The sequence below is a fragment of the Euphorbia lathyris genome, chromosome 2 (assembly GCF_963576675.1).
Source record: "Euphorbia lathyris chromosome 2, ddEupLath1.1, whole genome shotgun sequence".
Classification (NCBI taxonomy): Eukaryota; Viridiplantae; Streptophyta; class Magnoliopsida; order Malpighiales; family Euphorbiaceae; genus Euphorbia; species Euphorbia lathyris.
The window spans coordinates 77,554,928-77,572,348 of record NC_088911.1 but is presented as its reverse complement, the minus strand read 5'-3'; the positions used below and the strand labels follow the sequence as shown (position 1 = coordinate 77,572,348).

At 40.9% G+C, this 17,421-nt stretch overlaps 1 pseudogene; it reads right to left on the bottom strand.

Annotated features, from left to right (window-relative positions):
* LOC136217148 (1-aminocyclopropane-1-carboxylate oxidase homolog 1-like) overlaps positions 1 to 17,421 on the bottom strand; it is a 48,093-nt pseudogene that overhangs the window by 12,859 nt on the left and 17,813 nt on the right.

Here is a 17,421-nt window from a genome sequence, read left to right as displayed (position 1 = left end):
AAACACAAAATTGAAACCCAAAGAATTGTGAGTTGAATTTGAGCCTAAGAGCGAACATCAAAAAGCTCTTTTTCTTGACATTTTTGTGTGAATGCTTTGACTTGTGGAAAGATTACAGATTTTGCACCTAATACTGTGTTGAACCTACATGCAATGATTTGAGATGATAAACGATGAATCAGCCTCATTAGAATTAACTCTTTTCTTTACCTTATTTTCTCTTTTTCATCCACTCTAGGAAGCCCCTTTGAGCCTATATTTTTGTAGTTTATAGATTTTTCTTTCGTTCTAACCCAATTTTTGCAAACCATCATTTGGTTTGCTACTTAACCCTAAGTTTTTGTAAAGCTCACATCGAGCCTTTGTCGTTCTAGCGCTTTATCTTTGTTTATGGCATCATAGTAGCAAGCCAAAAGGCTAAAAAGTGAATGAGCATCACTATCCCAAAAACAAAAAAAAGGGGAAAAGAAAAAAAAAGAAAAACAGAAAAACAGAAAAAGAAAAGAAAAGAAAAGAGACGAACAAAAAGGGGAGAACTTCATTGCCCAGTTCTTAAAATCAAAACGTCTCAAGAAAACGTCCTAAAAAGAGAATAATGAATGAATAAAAAGCTCAGTCACTTCATATTTGCTAAAGCCATTTGAACTTTGTTTTTCTAGCGCTAGAACTATTAACCCTTGTTGTACCTTTAACCCTCTAACCACATTACAACCCCAATTCGAGGCTGTTTTTGATATCATCGGAGTCATATAACATAGTAGAGGAACTCGGATGAACGTGCAAAATCAACGTAATCCTAAGCAAGAACATAAGCCGAGAGTAAACACTTTACCCACCAAAATTGTGTGAAATGAGTGAACTACCTATGGTGAGGTGTTTTACTTAGCGATCCCCTCAAGCTCGTTTAATTGAACATGTGTCCTTTTTCTTAAAACATATGACCTATGATAATTGAAATGCGGCTTTTGGATATCGTGTCTCTACTTTGTATTTCCGAATGCATGTAATTACAGATGCTCGAAATTGTGTCAAGCACCTAGTCAAACCGGGAGGTTTTCTAGCTTGCTTGTGATTGCGGGTTTAGTTTTTTAGTTTACTTGGGGACAAGTAAAGTTTTAAGTGCGAGGAGGTTTGATAGGGGTCAAAAACCCCTATCTTTGGGTACGGTTTTAGAACGGTTTTTAGCGTTATTTAGTTAATAAGCGAGCAATTCTCGCATTTAAATGCTTTTGTGTGAGTTAGTTAGAAATTGGAAATGTTTTATTTACTTTTCGTTGTTTAGGCTCGTTTTATGATCAATTTAGGCAAATACGGCCAAAATGGCATGCATATTATAATTCCGTTATCTTTTGAAGCTAATTGATCCATCAAAAGTCGCACCAAACGAAGCGTTTGCTCATAATAAGCGATTGGCGGGTCAATTTAGCCTTTGGACTAATGTTGTTTGGAGTTTATGTGCGTGTGCAGGTTAAAACATGATCAATTTCAGGCAAAAATCGTGTCTCGGGGACCCCCGGCAGTCGCTCGGCGAATTGAGCATCGGTGAGCAGCCCAGGCGCTGCTCGGCGAGCTGCCCAGGCACTGCTCGGGCACCGCTCCTGCTCGCCGAGCAGGCTGTGCCTGCTCGCGACCAGCAGTGCCTGCTCGCCGAGCAGCAGTGCCTGCTCGGCGAGCAGACCTGCGGGAATTTGTCAAAAAGACCAATTCCGCCCCCACGACTCCACGATCGGCCCCACAACTTCCTACCCGCATAAGGACACGAAATAGGTCATCAAAAGGGCCCGAGCCATGCCTATAAATAGGATTTTTCCAATGTAATTAGGCATCTTTCATTATTTGTAAATTACTTTAGCTTTCCCCTTGAATTTCCTCTCCATCTCCTCCATCTTCTTCGACCTCCATTGAAGCTCCTTCAAAGTTGTTCTCGATGAATATTCAAGGTCCGTCCTTAAGACCTAGGAAGCCGATTGCAGAGTAGACAGGTTCCTTGAAAGGGATTTTCGTATCTCCTTTTACTTTACTTTGTTTGTACTCTTTGATACAATCTATGAATCCTAGGCTAATTGTATCCTGTGACATTATTCTTCATCTTTAATAATACTTTAGCTCTTATTTTGTTCTATGCTTATTGATTTAATCTTTGTCTTACGCTTTATTCAATTGGTTTAACTCATTCAAAAGCCCTAAAATCGAGTAGGCACATATTGTGAACTGAATCTGACCTAGTCAGAGCCTAGGAGATTGATGACCTCTTAGTTGATTAAGCCCAAATTGCTGAGCCTTAGACCTAGTTTCGGCCTTACAAGGGAATCACGCACTAGGAACTTCAGGAGGGTAAGTAGGGTTAATCGCCTTGAATACAAGTGATTTAGATTAGGTTTTTAATCAATAGACCTAATAACCTAACTTCATTATTATCGTTCATACCATGTTCCTTCGGGTAATTGCATTAGTGAAAGATCAATTAGGAGTAGTTTAACTTAGTTAGGAGTAGTTTAACTTAATTAGGCGCAGAATAACTTAGTTAGAACTGGTATAACTTAGCTAGGAGTAGCGTAATTCAACCTAGGAGTGGATTAACTTAAACAAACAAATTCAAAACCCACAAAGCCTAGATAACACCTGAGACCAAGTAATTCGATGCTTGTGGTAAATAAGTCCTGTGGATTCGATACCTGGACTTTCCAGATTTATTACTTGATAACGACGGGGTACACTTATCCCTTAGTGAGTCTCGCGGTGCGACTACCGTGAGGCGTATCAAGTTTTTGGCGCCGTTGTCGGGGATTTATTTCTTCTGCAATATCGAACCAAAGGTTGATTTGTTAGTTTAGGCATCCGCTGTGAATACCCTTGTTTATATCGTTATATCGTTTATACTTGTTTATACATATACCTGTTTATACATATACTTGTTTATATACAATTCGTTTGTGAATATCTTTGTTTATATCGTCTATACTTGTTGATATATAATTTCTTTATACTCTTCTATACTTGTTCATATCTGTATACTGTTACTTATCAACTTTTGTGCTAGAACTTCACTTTTTCTCAGCATTCTCTGATCAATGAATTGGCAAGAAAAAGTAGAGTGGCAAGCTCAAAAGTTTACTATCCCATCAAGACCATACATTCATGCCCTGGAGAATGAGGCTCCCAATCCCTCCATGGCCGACTTAAATAAGAAAATGGATATCTTGATGGCGAAACTGAGCCTCAATCACCAAGGGTTTGTTAATGAGCACAGGGAAAACAAATTGGGAATGTTTCCTTACGAACAAGCAAGCCAAGTTCCTCCACAACCCTTTAGCTCACGAGATGAGGTGCTGTCCCTTTTGAAAGGAATATCAGCCCGACTTACAATCAATGAGGAGGTTTGCAAGGACTTGAGCAACCAATTGGCTCAAATAAACCATGAGATGCAAGAGCACTCCCGAGATGCCCTCCCAAGCATAAAGGAAAACATAGAAATCCCACAAAGGGAATCAGCTCAAGCCATCTCTTTGAGGAATGACGAAAAGGTAGAACCAAGTCCACTGTCACATGCATCACTCAAGGTAAGTGAAGAACCGGAAGCGGTAAGCAACCCCGGTTCAAAATCTGAAATTATAAATCATGTGATAGAAATAAATGATCAAATCGAAGCTTGTGTATATCAACTACCTTTTCCTCAAAAGTTAGAAAAGTTTGGATTTACTCCTTGTTCAGAAGTTTTCATTCTCTTCGACCTACCAAGAGAATCCAAAAGGGAGCAAACCAAACTTTTTCATAATATGTTTAAATTCGGCCTCCTACTTTCATTAAACTTATTTGAGGCTCTTAATCCGTTTTGTAGGTACGGGTTATTTGTTAAGGAGTTCGAGCTCACCGACTATAACGTAGCACTTCTTGGGAGGCAACCCAAGTTTTAATAAAACTTTTCAGGTTTATTTTGTTTATATTATACATTGATATTTTAGTTTAGTTGTTTAGTTTTATTTTATTTTATTTTATTTTATTTTATTTTATTTTTTTTAGAGGAGGCATGAGGCACAATGTTAGGGAACTTCTGATTGAACTTTGGACATTGTGAAAGGACATGGCCTTGCTCACGGCACCACTGACATTTATCCAAAAAAGGACGGGGCTATTTAGGATAGTTATTGTTGAGATTTGGTAAAATACCAGGGGCATGTGATCGCCCATAATTGCGATTTTGTGGTCGAGAGGAGGCGGCAAAAGCAGTAACAGGGGTACATGAGTTGTACTGGTTTTGCTATAAGGTAAGCTCGCGATTGATAAGTTTTTCATGTAATTCCTCAAAGGAAATTGTAGTGTCACGAGCATTGACAGATTCAATTACAGAATTATAGGAAGAGTCAAGACCGAGCAAAACACGATCAATAACATCCTCGTGCTCAACAGGTTTACCTAAAGTAGCAAGTTGATCCGCATAGGCTTTGAGAGATTGCATATACTCAGTAATGGTGCGATTACCCTTTGATATGCGATTGAATTGATCTTTCAGTTGTTTAATGTGTCCCCGGTTTGGTTTAGCATAGGTTTTAGCAAGGATATCCCAAATATCTTTGGTGGTTTTTGTTGAAACACCTTTCCACAAGATTTTGATTTGACAAAATCATCCATGATTAAGAGACAATCAAATTTAAGTGCTTTATTTGTACTAATCCGTTTGTTCAATGTTGAGTATAAATATAAATATAAATAGATATAAAAGTAAAACAGGACAAAGTCAGCATGAGATGACAGAACAAGCTAAGTGGAATAAAACTCAGTCTCATGATCAAGCTGAGTGGAATCGAACTCAGCATGAAAAGATTGAGGTTTATAGTCCAACAGAGCTAAGTGAGATAGAACTCAGCATGAGAAGCCGTCGAAACAATTTGTTGAAACACATTTCCACATAATTTTGATTTGACAAAATTGTTTAAGTGTAATTAAAATATATTCTAAACACACTAAGTTTAAATGCTTTGATTTATTCTACTAATGTGTTTGTTCAATGTTGAGTTAAATTGTTTATAAGACACAACATTAAAAGGCCCAAGCCCAATACGGAAGTCAAAGCCCAAGTCAAACAGTTTAAGGCAACTCGGCCCGCGTATGTCAAAACGCTGTCGTTATGTACAAAACGCAGCTCAGCGGAAGAAGGATCTAGAAGACCTTCGTGGAACAACTTCGGGACGAAGCTGCTGAGTTGATTCGACAAACAGTACAAGACAGCAGCTGGCTAAGAACAACTTCCAGACAAAGTATTTCCACTTTTGGTAAAGTTCAGAAGACACAGTATGCTGTCCAGTTGACCTTACCATAAATGGAGAGACATTCTGCCGAGCTGACCAAAAGCTGACTGAGGACAGAAGATACTCAAATCTGATTGGCTGAGAGTTCTGAGCAAGTCAGGATGACAACGACAGGAAGCCGTTTCCCTCCAGCGGTTATTTCGAAATTCGAAATGACCGATGCCTCAGAGGTCTCTATAAATAGTGCCATCAGTTGCTTCATTCAATACAGAACTTGATCAAGCCATTACGTTGACCAAATTTCTACGCAAAGTTCTGCAAGAAAAAGCAAAGCAATCTTACACTAAATTTCATATCTTTTGTGTAAAAGTCTAGAGTGATTATTCAATCATCTAAGGTGTCTTAGCAATCATTGTTTAGGACAAACACTTATCATTTCTAGAGATTAGAAAGGAGAGGTTGAGTACTCGGTTATAGTACTTAGCAAGAGATTAGGATTAAGTAGAGGTATAGAGGAAGGTACTCTTGTTATACTCAGTTGCTAAGATTGTAAAAGGTTTGATGCTCTACCGTTAAAGAGCTCAGTAGAGAATTCGAAATCTCGGAACGTGTTCCGGGGACAGGACGTAGGCTTGGAGGCCGAACCTGGATAAATCTGCTGAGTAACATATTTCTAACCTTTAACTCCTTTATATATTTATTGCTTGCTTAAAACTAAAAACTGACCAAGTAAAGAGGTCAAGCTGAGTTGTGCGCATTGAATATCTGAGCTCAGGAATAGACTCTAAGTGCTATCTCCTGACTCAAGTAAAGAAACTGACCTAGTCACTAGCTGACTAAGCCAGTATCTTGCTATTCACTCAGCGCCGCTGTCCAAACCTTTTTCTCACGAAAAAAAGTCTGCCCTAGCTTAAAAATTTTTAAATAGTTCCTAACCTCCCCTTGGAACTATACTTGTAACGTTATAAGGGACCAACAAGTGGTGTCAGAGCTTAAAAGCTCACTGTAAAAGGTTTAACCACCTTGAGCTGATCCCTACTATGGGCGAAAACAGCACTCGGTTTCTCCCAGGAAACCAAACAACTCAGATCTTACCTGAGGGGCTGTCCATTACTCGGCCTCCCCTATTCTTCGGGTCTAACTACACCTTTTGGAAGAATAGGATGAAAAATTTCATTCAGGCTACAAATATGAGTGCCTGGCTATCCATAGTCCAAGGTCCATTTGTACCTGTCGAAGTTGTGGCTGGCCAAACAGTTGTTAAAGCTGAGGCCAAATGGACAGAGGATGATCTCAAGAAGCTACAAAATCATGCTTCAGCTGTAAATATGCTTCACTGTGCACTCGATGCTGTAGAATATAATAAAATCTCAGGTTGTGAGTCGGCGCAAGAGATCTGGAAGAAGCTGGAGGTCACCTACGAAGGAACCAATAAAGTAAAGGAGTCCAAGGTGAACCAGCAGATGAGACTGTACGAGCTGTTCGAAATGAACAATGATGAGGGTATATCTGACATGCATTCAAGGTTTACCAACATCATCAATGCGCTCAAGAGACTTGGGAAGATCTTCACTGAGGAAGAACAAGTCAAAAAGATACTCAGGAGTCTTCCTAAAGACTGGCAAGCAAAGAAGACCGCTATTGAGGAAGCTCAGGACTTAACCACCTACAAATATGACGAACTCATCGGCTCGTTGCTGACCCATGAGATATCAATGAAAAACTTCGAGGTGAAGGAAAAGTCTGAAGACAAGAAGCAGAAATATCTTGTCATGAAAGCTGACTCCACTGATGGGAGCTCAACAGATGATGAGGAGATGGCTATGTTCACAAGGAAGATGAAAAGGCTGTTCAGAATGAATGATAAATATTCTAAGAAGCCTTATAGAAAGTTTGATAAGTATAAAGCTGAGTCCAGCGACAGCAAATACAAGAAAGACAACTCAAAGCCCATTACATGCTTTGAATGTCATCAAACTGGGCATATCAAGTCAAGCTGCCCCACGCTGAGGAAAGATAAGAAGAACGGCAAAAAGGCAATGGTGGCTACATGGATCGACAATGATGAGTCTTCATCAACAGAAGCTGAGGCCACCGAGTCAGCAAAGATATGCTTCATGGCTGACGAACTTGCTGAGCCGTGCGTCTCTGAGCATGCTGACCCCTCCATTGCATCTGACGATGAGGAGCAATCAAATGAGGTAATATCACTTTCTCAGCTCAGAAACGAAATGGGTAATGCCCTGAGTGACCTCTATACACTTGTCAAAAAGTGTAATAAGAAAATTAGAGCACTCAGCAGGCGCTGTGACGAGGTTGAAGAGGTCAAGCTAAGTGACCTCAGATTCCTTCTTCAGGACAACTCAACTTTGCATGATAATATGGAGATCATACATAAGTCTGTCTCTAAAGTCCAATCATATTCAAAGAAACTGAGAAAGGACGTCACAAATATCCAGAACCAACTAAAGGTTCAAAACAAAAGAAATATTCCTCTAAATGCTCAGTACCGAAGTACTGGTCAGTAGAGATGGAATCCCCAGCGGAACGTCCAGTGTGACTTCTGTGGGAAGAAAGGACACACCACAAAGGTGTGCTGGCACGCTCAGCACTAGGGTGCTGACCAGTCAGTGAGAAATCCTAAACGGAAGGTCAGCTGTGACTTCTGTGGAAAGAATGGCCATACTGTCCAAGTATGCCGCCATAAAATAAAATATGATGCTTTACCTGTTGAACCTAACAAGCAAGGACCCAAAAATAATTGGGTACTAAAAAGTAACTAGTTACAATGCAGGTAAGCCTGAGGTGTGCTGAGAAGTCAAAGATGTGGTATATTGACAGCGCATGCTCGAGGCACATGACTGGTGATGAAACTCAGTTCATCACGTTTGAGCGTAAACGAAGAGGAAGCGTAAGTTTTGGAGACAACAAAAAGGGTAAGATAGTAGGGTCAGGAACCATCGGAGGTAATCCTACTATTGAGTCAGTCTCCCTAGTCAGCGGACTCAAATATAACTTACTCAGCGTAGCTCAGCTATGTGACAATGGGAGAAAAGTTATATTTGATGCTACTGGATGTAAAATATACGAGGGAAAAACAAATGAGTTAATTTTAACTGCCCCTCGGATTGATAATGTCTTTATGCTAGACTAAGAGAAAAAGTTTTCAAAAAATGTATGCTTAGTTTCAAAGGAAGAAAATTCCTGGCTATGGCACAGGAGACTTGGTCATGTAAGCATGGACCTCCTGGCCAAATTAGCAAGAAAGCAATTGGTTGAGGGACTGCCTGAACTTAGATTTGAAAAAGATCAATTATGTCACGCTTGCCAAGCTGGAAAACAAACCAAACAATCTTTTCATAGCAAAAACATTGTCTCAACTAAGCGTCCGTTAGAATTACTACACTTGGATCTCTTCGGTCCAGTCCAGCCGCTGAGTCTGGGTGGAAGAAGATTTTCCTTGGTCATTGTAGATGACTTCTCTCGGTACACTTGGGTCATCTTGCTGAGTAGCAAGGATGAGACCTTTGAGACATTTTCAAATTTGGTTAGAAAACTTGAAAATGATAAAGACCTAAAACTAGCTCACATCCGAAGTGATAATGGTGGAGAATTCAAAAACCAACAGTTTGTTGAATTCTGTGAAGCCAGCGGCATTGACCATAACTTTTTTAATCCTAGAACGCCTCAACAAAATAGGGTTGTTGAAAGGAAGAACAGAACACAGGTTGAAATAGCCAGGATAATGCTGAGTGAGCATAGGCTTCCAAAGTATTTTTGGGGAGAAGCTCTTAACACAGTGTGCTATATTCTTAATAGGGCTCTTGTTAGACCTATACTAAAGAAAACCCCCTACGAGCTTTGGAAAGGACGAAAGCCCAACATTGGATACTTTCGTGCCTTTGGCTGTAAATGTTTTATTTTAAACACTAAAGATAGCCTAGCTAAATTTGACTCAAAAGCTGATGAAGCTATCTTTTTAGGCTACTCAACAAACAGCAAAGCGTACAGAGTTTTCAGTAAACGAACTCAAGTTTTAGAAGAGTCAGTACATGTTGAGTTCGACGAAACTAACCCTACAGGAAGATATCTGCCGCTGACCGAGGATGATCCACACTCAGCACCCGCTGATCAAGATACAGCCGCTGAGTCATTCCCTCAAGGGCTGACCAAAGGTAAAAGTGAACCAAATATTGTTTTCACTGACCAGTCTTCACCTGCAGAGATTGTTGAAACACAGACAACACAAGACATCAATCTACCCAAAGAGATAAGGATTACAAGAGGGCACTCAAAGAGTGCAATCCTTGATGCCGCTGAGAATACCCTGATGGCAAGAAACCAACTCAGGAGGTACCTCAGCAATGTAGCCTTCGTCTCAGTTCAGGAACCTAAGAACTTCACTGATGCTGAGGAAGATGAATTCTGGATGAGCGCAATGCAAGAGGAACTTGACCAATTCAGAAGAAACGACGTATGGGAGCTAGTGCCACATCCAAGGAGTCAGAAGACCATTGGAACAAGATGGGTCTTCCGTAACAAGCTGGATGAGCAAGGAAACGTACTCAGGAACAAAGCAAGGCTTGTAGCTCAGGGCTACAGTCAGTAAGAAGGTATTGACTACGGTGAGACCTTTGCCCCAGTGGCAAGGCTAGAAGCTATTAGGATTTTATGTGCATATGCATCTTACATGAACTTTAAACTGTTTCGAATGGATGTTAAGAGTGCATTCCTTAATGGAGTTATAAACGAGGAAGTTTATGTTAATCAACCTCCAGGGTTTGAGGATCCTAAATTCCCAAACCACGTTTATAAACTCAAAAAGGCTCTGTACGGCCTCAAGCAAGCACCACGTGCTTGGTATGAGAGGCTGACCAGTTTCCTGCTGACTAGAAACTATGTCAGGGGCAAAGCTGATACAACCTTATTCATTAAGAGAAAGGGTAAAGATACCCTGCTGGCTCAAATATATGTTGATGATATTATTTTCGGTGCTACTAATGAGTCAATGTGCAAGGAATTTAGCAAGCAAATGCAGACTGAGTTTGAAATGTCGATGATGGGAGAACTCAACTTCTTCCTTGGACTTCAAATCAAACAAGGAAAGAATGGCATCTTCATCAGTCAAGCTAAATATGCCAAGGAGATATTGAAGAAATATGATCTTGAAAATTGCAAGCCAATATACACTCCTATGGGCACTGACACTGTCCTCTGCGCTGATGAGAATGGTAAGTCGGTAGACAGCAAATTGTATCGAGGTATGATAGGCTCTCTACTTTACTTAACAGCAAGTAGACCGGACATTCAGTTCTCAGTATGCTACTGTGTTAGATATCAATCTAACCCTAAGGAATCTCATTACATATCTGTAAAAAGAATCCTTAGATATTTGCAAAGCTCAGTGAATGCAGGTTTATGGTATCCCAACACTCATGGCTTTACACTCGTTGGATACACTGACGCTGACTATGGTCGAGACAAGCTTGAACGGAAAAGCACTTCTGGAGGATGTCATTTCTTAGGAAGCTGTCTTGTATCCTGGTTCAGTAAGAAGCAGGCGTCAGTAGCCTTGTCTACCACTGAAGCTGAGTACATTGCTGCTGGTCACTGTGTTGCTCAAGTCCTATGGATTAAGCAACAGCTTGAAGACTATGGTGTTCAAACAAAGACAATTGAGGTCAAATGCGACAACAAAAGTGCAATTGATCTATCAAAGAACCCAATTCAACACAGCAGGATGAAGCATGTCAGCATAAGACATCACTTCATTAGAGACCATGTACTCAAGGGTGAGATAAAGCTGACCTATGTCCCAACGGATGAGCAGCTTGCGGATATCTTCACAAAGCCACTGGCTCGTGAACAGTTCAGCATACTGAGAGAAGCCATTGGTATGTTTAATCCTCTTCAGTAAATTCCTGTTCTAAAATGTAAATTTATGCTGAGTGAATTACTATGCTGAATTATTTATGCAAATGCATGCTGAGTGATTGTTATGCTGAGTACTTAACGCAAAATACATATCAATACTGAGTAAATATGCACACCGAGTAGTAATCTCAAACTGAGAAATCATCCTTTCATATACTACTGACCACTCAAAATATAAAACGCTTAGTATTCTAAACGCTGAGTGTTAGATCCGTTGCATTAAATGCAAAAGCACGCGAATAGCCACCTAGGATGACGTATACGCCGAATGTGTCATAAAAGCCATCTTTGTCGGTTGACAATCCCAAGGCAAAACTTACACATGGATTCGATAAGATCCACTCTTCACTGCTATAAATAATGGGTAAATCCCCATTTTTATTTTCTTTACACTTACCGAATTCTTGGCAAAGCAGTCTCTCTCTCAAAACTCTCAAAGCTTCCAAATCTGTTTCTGAAACTATGACTAGAGTTTCCGTCAACATCTCCGGTGCCGGTCACCCTAAGACCAGCTCCGATGAACCCTCTAGGCAAACTACTGTGCCTGAAACCACCAAGGTCACTACGCTGAGCAAAGGCAAAACTGGGCAAGCTACCTCCTCCAAAGGAAAACCGACCAAAATCAGAACCTATACCAAGGTATTTGATAACATTAGCGAATGGAAAGTAGACTTCTCACGATGGGTTTCTGAGGACTTCGTGACATCCGAACTACCCTTCTGCGAATGGGTATCGAAGAATGGCTGGACAGAGCTGTTCTCCATTAGAGACCACACCTATCCTGACCTAGTAAGGGAGTTCTACCACAATCTCCTAGTCACTGACGATAACCAGGACTACTTAACAACAGTGGTAAGGGGGAAAATGATTTTCATCAATCCCACCTATTTGGCGAATTTGCTAAAGTTGAAAAATGAGGGAGCAAAACTGAGAAGAACTGGAGATCAGGATGACACTAACTACGAAGTCAACTTTTGCAAGCCCCCTGGCCATTCTGGAGAAATCTCAAGTTCATCCATGGGTCAGCACCAAAAGATGGCTCATTACCTGCTGACCTACTTTATTTACCCAAAGATAAACTGCACCAGCTCAGCGACAAATTTCGAGCAATGCTTTATATGGTATATGCTGACATACACGCCTATCAACATGCCAGTATTCTTGATTGCTGGGTTTCTAAAAAGCACTGAAACTCTCAGGCTGGGCTCGCTCATCACCAGGATCCTCATTGATCATCAAATAGACCTAACTGATGAAGTTAAAGCCAGAGGATCTAAAATAACAGCTGCTTCGCTGAGGGCTTTGAAGTTCAATCAGCCACTAAAGAAAGGAAAAGTTGCTGCTGAACAACAAGCTGAGGAAACAGCTCCAAAGCAAAGCCAAAGGACAAAGGCTCCAGCTGCCCGCAAGAGGAAAGCTGTGTTGAAACGCCTTTCCACATAATTTTGATTTGACAAAATTGTTTAAGTATAATTAAAAATATATTCTAAACACACTAAGTTTAAATGCTTTGATTTATTCTACTAATGTGTTTGTTCAATGTTGAGTTAAAAATTGCTTATAAGACATAAGGATTAAAAGGCCCAAGCCCAATACAAGAGTCAAAGCCCAAGTCAAACGATTCAAGACAACTCGGCCCGCGAATGTCAAAACGTTGTCGTTATGGACAAAAGCAACTCACCGGAAGAAGGATCTAGAAGACCTTCAGGGAACAACTTCGGAACGAAGCTCCTGAGTTGATTCGACAAAGCGTACAAGACAGCAGCTGGCTAAGGAAAACTTCCAGACAAAGTGTTTCCACTTTGGGTAAAGTTCAGACGACACAGTATGCTGTCTAGTTGACATTACCATAAATGGAGAGACACTCTGCCGAGCTGACCAAAAGATGACCGAGGACAGAAGATACTCAAATCTGATTGGCCGAGAGCTCTGAGCAAGTCAGGATGACAACGACAGGAAGCCGTTTCCCTCCAACGGTTATTTCGAAATTCGAAATGACTGATGTCCAGACGTCTCTATAAATAGTGCCATCAGAAGCTTCATTCAATACAGAACTTGATCAAGCCATTACGCTGACCAAATTTCTACGCAAGTTCTGCAAGCAAAAAGCAAAGCAATCTTACACTAAATTTCATATCTTTTGTGTAAAAGTCTAGAGTGATTATTCAATCATCTAAGGTGTCTTAGCAATCATTGTTTAGGACAAACACTTATCATTTCTAGAGATTAGAAAGGAGAGGCTGAGTACTCGGTTATAGTACTCAGCGAGAGATTAGGATTGAGTAGAGGTATAGAGGAAGGTACTCTTGTTATACTCAGTTGCTAAGATTGTAAAAGGTTTGAGGCTCTACCTTTAAAGAGCTCAGTAGAGGATTCGAAAGCTCGGAACGTGTTCCGGGGACAAGACGTAGGCTTAGAAGCCGAACCTGGATAAATCTGTTGAGTAACGCATTTCTTACCTTAAACTATATATATTGCTTGCTTAAATAACCAAAAACTGACCAAGTAAAGAGGTCAAGCTGAGTTGTGCGCATCAAACATCTGAGCTCAGGAATAGACTCTAAGTGCTATCTCCTGACTCAAGTTAAGAAACTAACCTAGTCACCAGTTGACTAAGCCAGTATCTTGATGTTTACTCAGCGCTGCTGTTAAAACCTTTTCTCTTAAGAAAAGAAGTCTTCCCTAAATTATAAAAAGTTTAAATAGTTCCTAACCCCCCCTTGGAACTATACTTGTAACGTTATAAGGGACCAACAAGTGGTATCAGAGCTTAAAAGCTCACTGTAAAAGGTTTAACCACCTTGAGCTGATCCCCACTATGGGCGAAAACAGCACTCGATTTCTCCCAGGAAACCAAACAACTCAGATCTTACCTGAGGGGCTGTCCATTACTCGGCCTCCCCTATTCTTCGGGTCTAACTATACCTTCTGGAAGAATAGGATGAAAAATTTCATTCAGGCTACAAACATGAGTGCCTGGCTATCCATAGTCCAAGGCCCATTTGTACCTGTCGAAGTTGTGGCTGGCCAAACAGTTGTAAAAGCTGAGGCCAAATGGACAGAGGATGATCTCAAGAAGCTTCAAAATCACGCTTCGGCTATTAATATGCTTCACTGTGTGCTCGATGCTGTAGAATATAATAAAATTTCAGGTTGTGAGTCGGCGCAAGAGATCTGGAAGAAGCTGGAGGTCACCTACGAAGGAACCAATAAAGTAAAGGAGTCCAAGGTGAACCGGCAGATGAGATTGTACGAGCTGTTCAAGATTAACAATGATGAGGGCATATCTGACATGAATGCAAGGTTTACCAACATCATAAATGAGCTCAAGAGACTTGGGAAGATCTTCACTGAGGAAGAACAAGTCAAAAAGATACTCAGGAGTCTTCCTAAAGACTGACAAGCAAAGAAGACCGCTGTTGAGGAAGCTCAGGACTTAACCACCTACAAATATGACGAACTCATCGGCTCGTTGCTGACCCATGAGATATCAATGAAAAACTTCGAGGTGAAGGAAAAGTCTGAAGACAAGAAGCAGAAATCTCTTGTCATGAAAGATGACTCCACTGATGGGAGCTCAACAGATGATGAAGAGATGGCTATGTTCACAAGGAAGATGAAAAGGCTGTTCAGGAAAAATGACAAATACTCTAAGAAGCCTTACAGAAAGTTTGATAAGTATAAAGCTGAGTCCAGCGACAGCAAATACAAGAAAGACAACTCAAAGCCCATTACATGCTTTGAATGTCATCAAACTGGCCATATAAAGTCAAGCTGCCCCACGCTGAGGAAAGATAAGAAGAACGGCAAAAAGGCAATGGTGGCTACATGGAGCGACAGTGATGAGTCTTCATCAACAGAAGCTGAGGCCACCGAGTCAGCGAAGATATGCTTCATGGCTGACGAACTTGCTGAGCCGTGCGTCTCTGAGCATGCTGTCTCCTTCGTTGCATCTGACGATGAGGAGCAATCAAATGAGGTAATACCACTTTCCCAGCTCAGAAACGAAATGGGTAATGCCCTGAGTGATCTCTATACACTTGTCAAAAAGTGTAATAAGAAAATTAGAGCACTCAGCAGGCGCTGTGACGAGGTTGAAGAGGTCAAGCTGAGTGACCTCAGATACCTTCTTTAGGACAACTCAACTTTGCATGATAACATGAAGATCATACATGAGTCTGTCTCTGAAGTCCAATCATTTTCAAAGAAACTGAGAAAGGACATCACAACTATCCAGAACCAATTAAAGGTTCCAAATAAAAGAAACATTCCTCTGAGAACTCAGTACCAAGGTACTCAGCAGAGATGGAATCCCCAGCGGAATGTCCAGTGTGACTTCTGTGGGAAAAAAGGTCACACCACAAAGGTGTGCTGGCATGCTCAGCACTGGGGTGCTGACCAGTCAGTGAGACAACCTAAACAGAAGGTCAGCTGTGACTTCTGTGGAAAGAATGGCCATACTGTCCATGTATGCCGCCATAAATAAAATATGATGCTTTACCTGTTGAACCTAACAAGAAAGGACCCAAAAAGAATTGGGTACCTAAAAGTAACTAGTTACAATGCAGGTAAGCCTGAGGTGTGCTGAGAAGTCAAAGATGTGGTATATTGACAGCGCATGCTCGAGGCACATGACTGGTGATGAAACTCAGTTCATCACGTTTAAGCGTAAACGAGGAGGAAGCGTAAGTTTTGGAGACAACAAGAAGGGTAAGATAGTAGGGTCAGGAACCATTGGAGGTAATCCTACTATTGAATCTGTCTCCCTAGTCAGCGGACTCAAATATAACTTACTCAGCGTAGCTCAGCTATGTGACAATGGGAGAAAAGTTATATTTGATGCTACTGGATGTAAAATATACGAGGGTAAATCAAATGAGTTAATTTTAACTGCCCCTCGCATGGATAATGTCTTTAGGCTAGACTTAGAGAAAAAGTTTTCAAAAACTGTATGCTTAGTATCAAAGGAAGAAAATTCCGGGCTATGGCACAGGAGACTTGGTCATGTAAGCATGGACCTCCTGGCCAAATTAGCAAGAAAGCAATTGGTTGAGGGACTGCCTGAACTTAAATTTGAAAAAGATCAATTATGCCACGCTTGCCAAGCTGGAAAACAAACCAAACAATCTTTTCACAGCAAAAACATTGTCTCAACTAAGCGTGCATTAGAATTACTACACTTGGATCTCTTCGGTCCAGTCCAGCCGTTGAGTCTGGGTGGAAGAAGATTTTCCTTGGTCATTGTAGATGACTTCTCTCGGTACACTTGGGTCATCTTGCTGAGTAGCAAGGATGAGACCTTTGAGACATTTTCAAATTTGGTTAGAAAAATTGAAAATGATAAAGACCTAAAATTGGCTCACATCCGAAGTGATAATGGTGGAGAATTCAAAAACCAAAAGTTTGTTGAATTCTGTGAAGCCAGCGGCATTGACCATAATTTCTCTGCTCCTAGAACACCTCAACAAAATGGGGTTGTTGAAAGGAAGAACAGAACTCTGGTTGAAATAGCCAGGACAATGCTGGATGAGCATAGGCTTCCAAAGTATTTTTGGGGAGAGGCTGTTAACCCAGCGTGCTATATTCTTAATAGGGCTCTAGTTAGACCTATATTAAAGAAAACCCCCTGTGAACTTTGGAAAGGACGAAAGCCTAACATTGGATACTTTCGTGCCTTTGGTTGTAAATGTTTTATTTTGAATACCAAAGATAGCTTAGCAAAGTTTGACTCAAAAGCTGATGAGGCTATCTTTTTAGGCTACTCAACAAACAGCAAAGCATATAGAGTTTTCAATAAACGAACTCAAGTTTTAGAAGAGTCAGTACATGTTGAGTTCGACGAGACTAACCCTGCAGGTAGATACCAGCCACTGATCGAGGATGATCCACACTCAGCAACCGCTGACCAAGAACCAGCTGCTGAGTCATTCACTAAAAGGCTGACCAAGAGTAAGAGTGAACCTAAGATTGTTTTCACTGACCAGTCCACTTCTGCAGAGATTGTTGAAACACAAACAGCACAAGACATCAATCTACCTAAAGAGATAAGGATTCCAAGAGGGCACTCAGAGAGTGCAATCCTTGATTCTGCTGGGAATACCTTGATGACGAGAAATCAACTCAGGAGGTACCTCAGTAATGTAGCCTTCGTCTCAGTTTAGGAACCTAAGAACTTCGCTGATACTGAGGAAGATGAATTCTGGATGAGCGCAATGCAAGAGGAACTTGACCAATTCAGAAG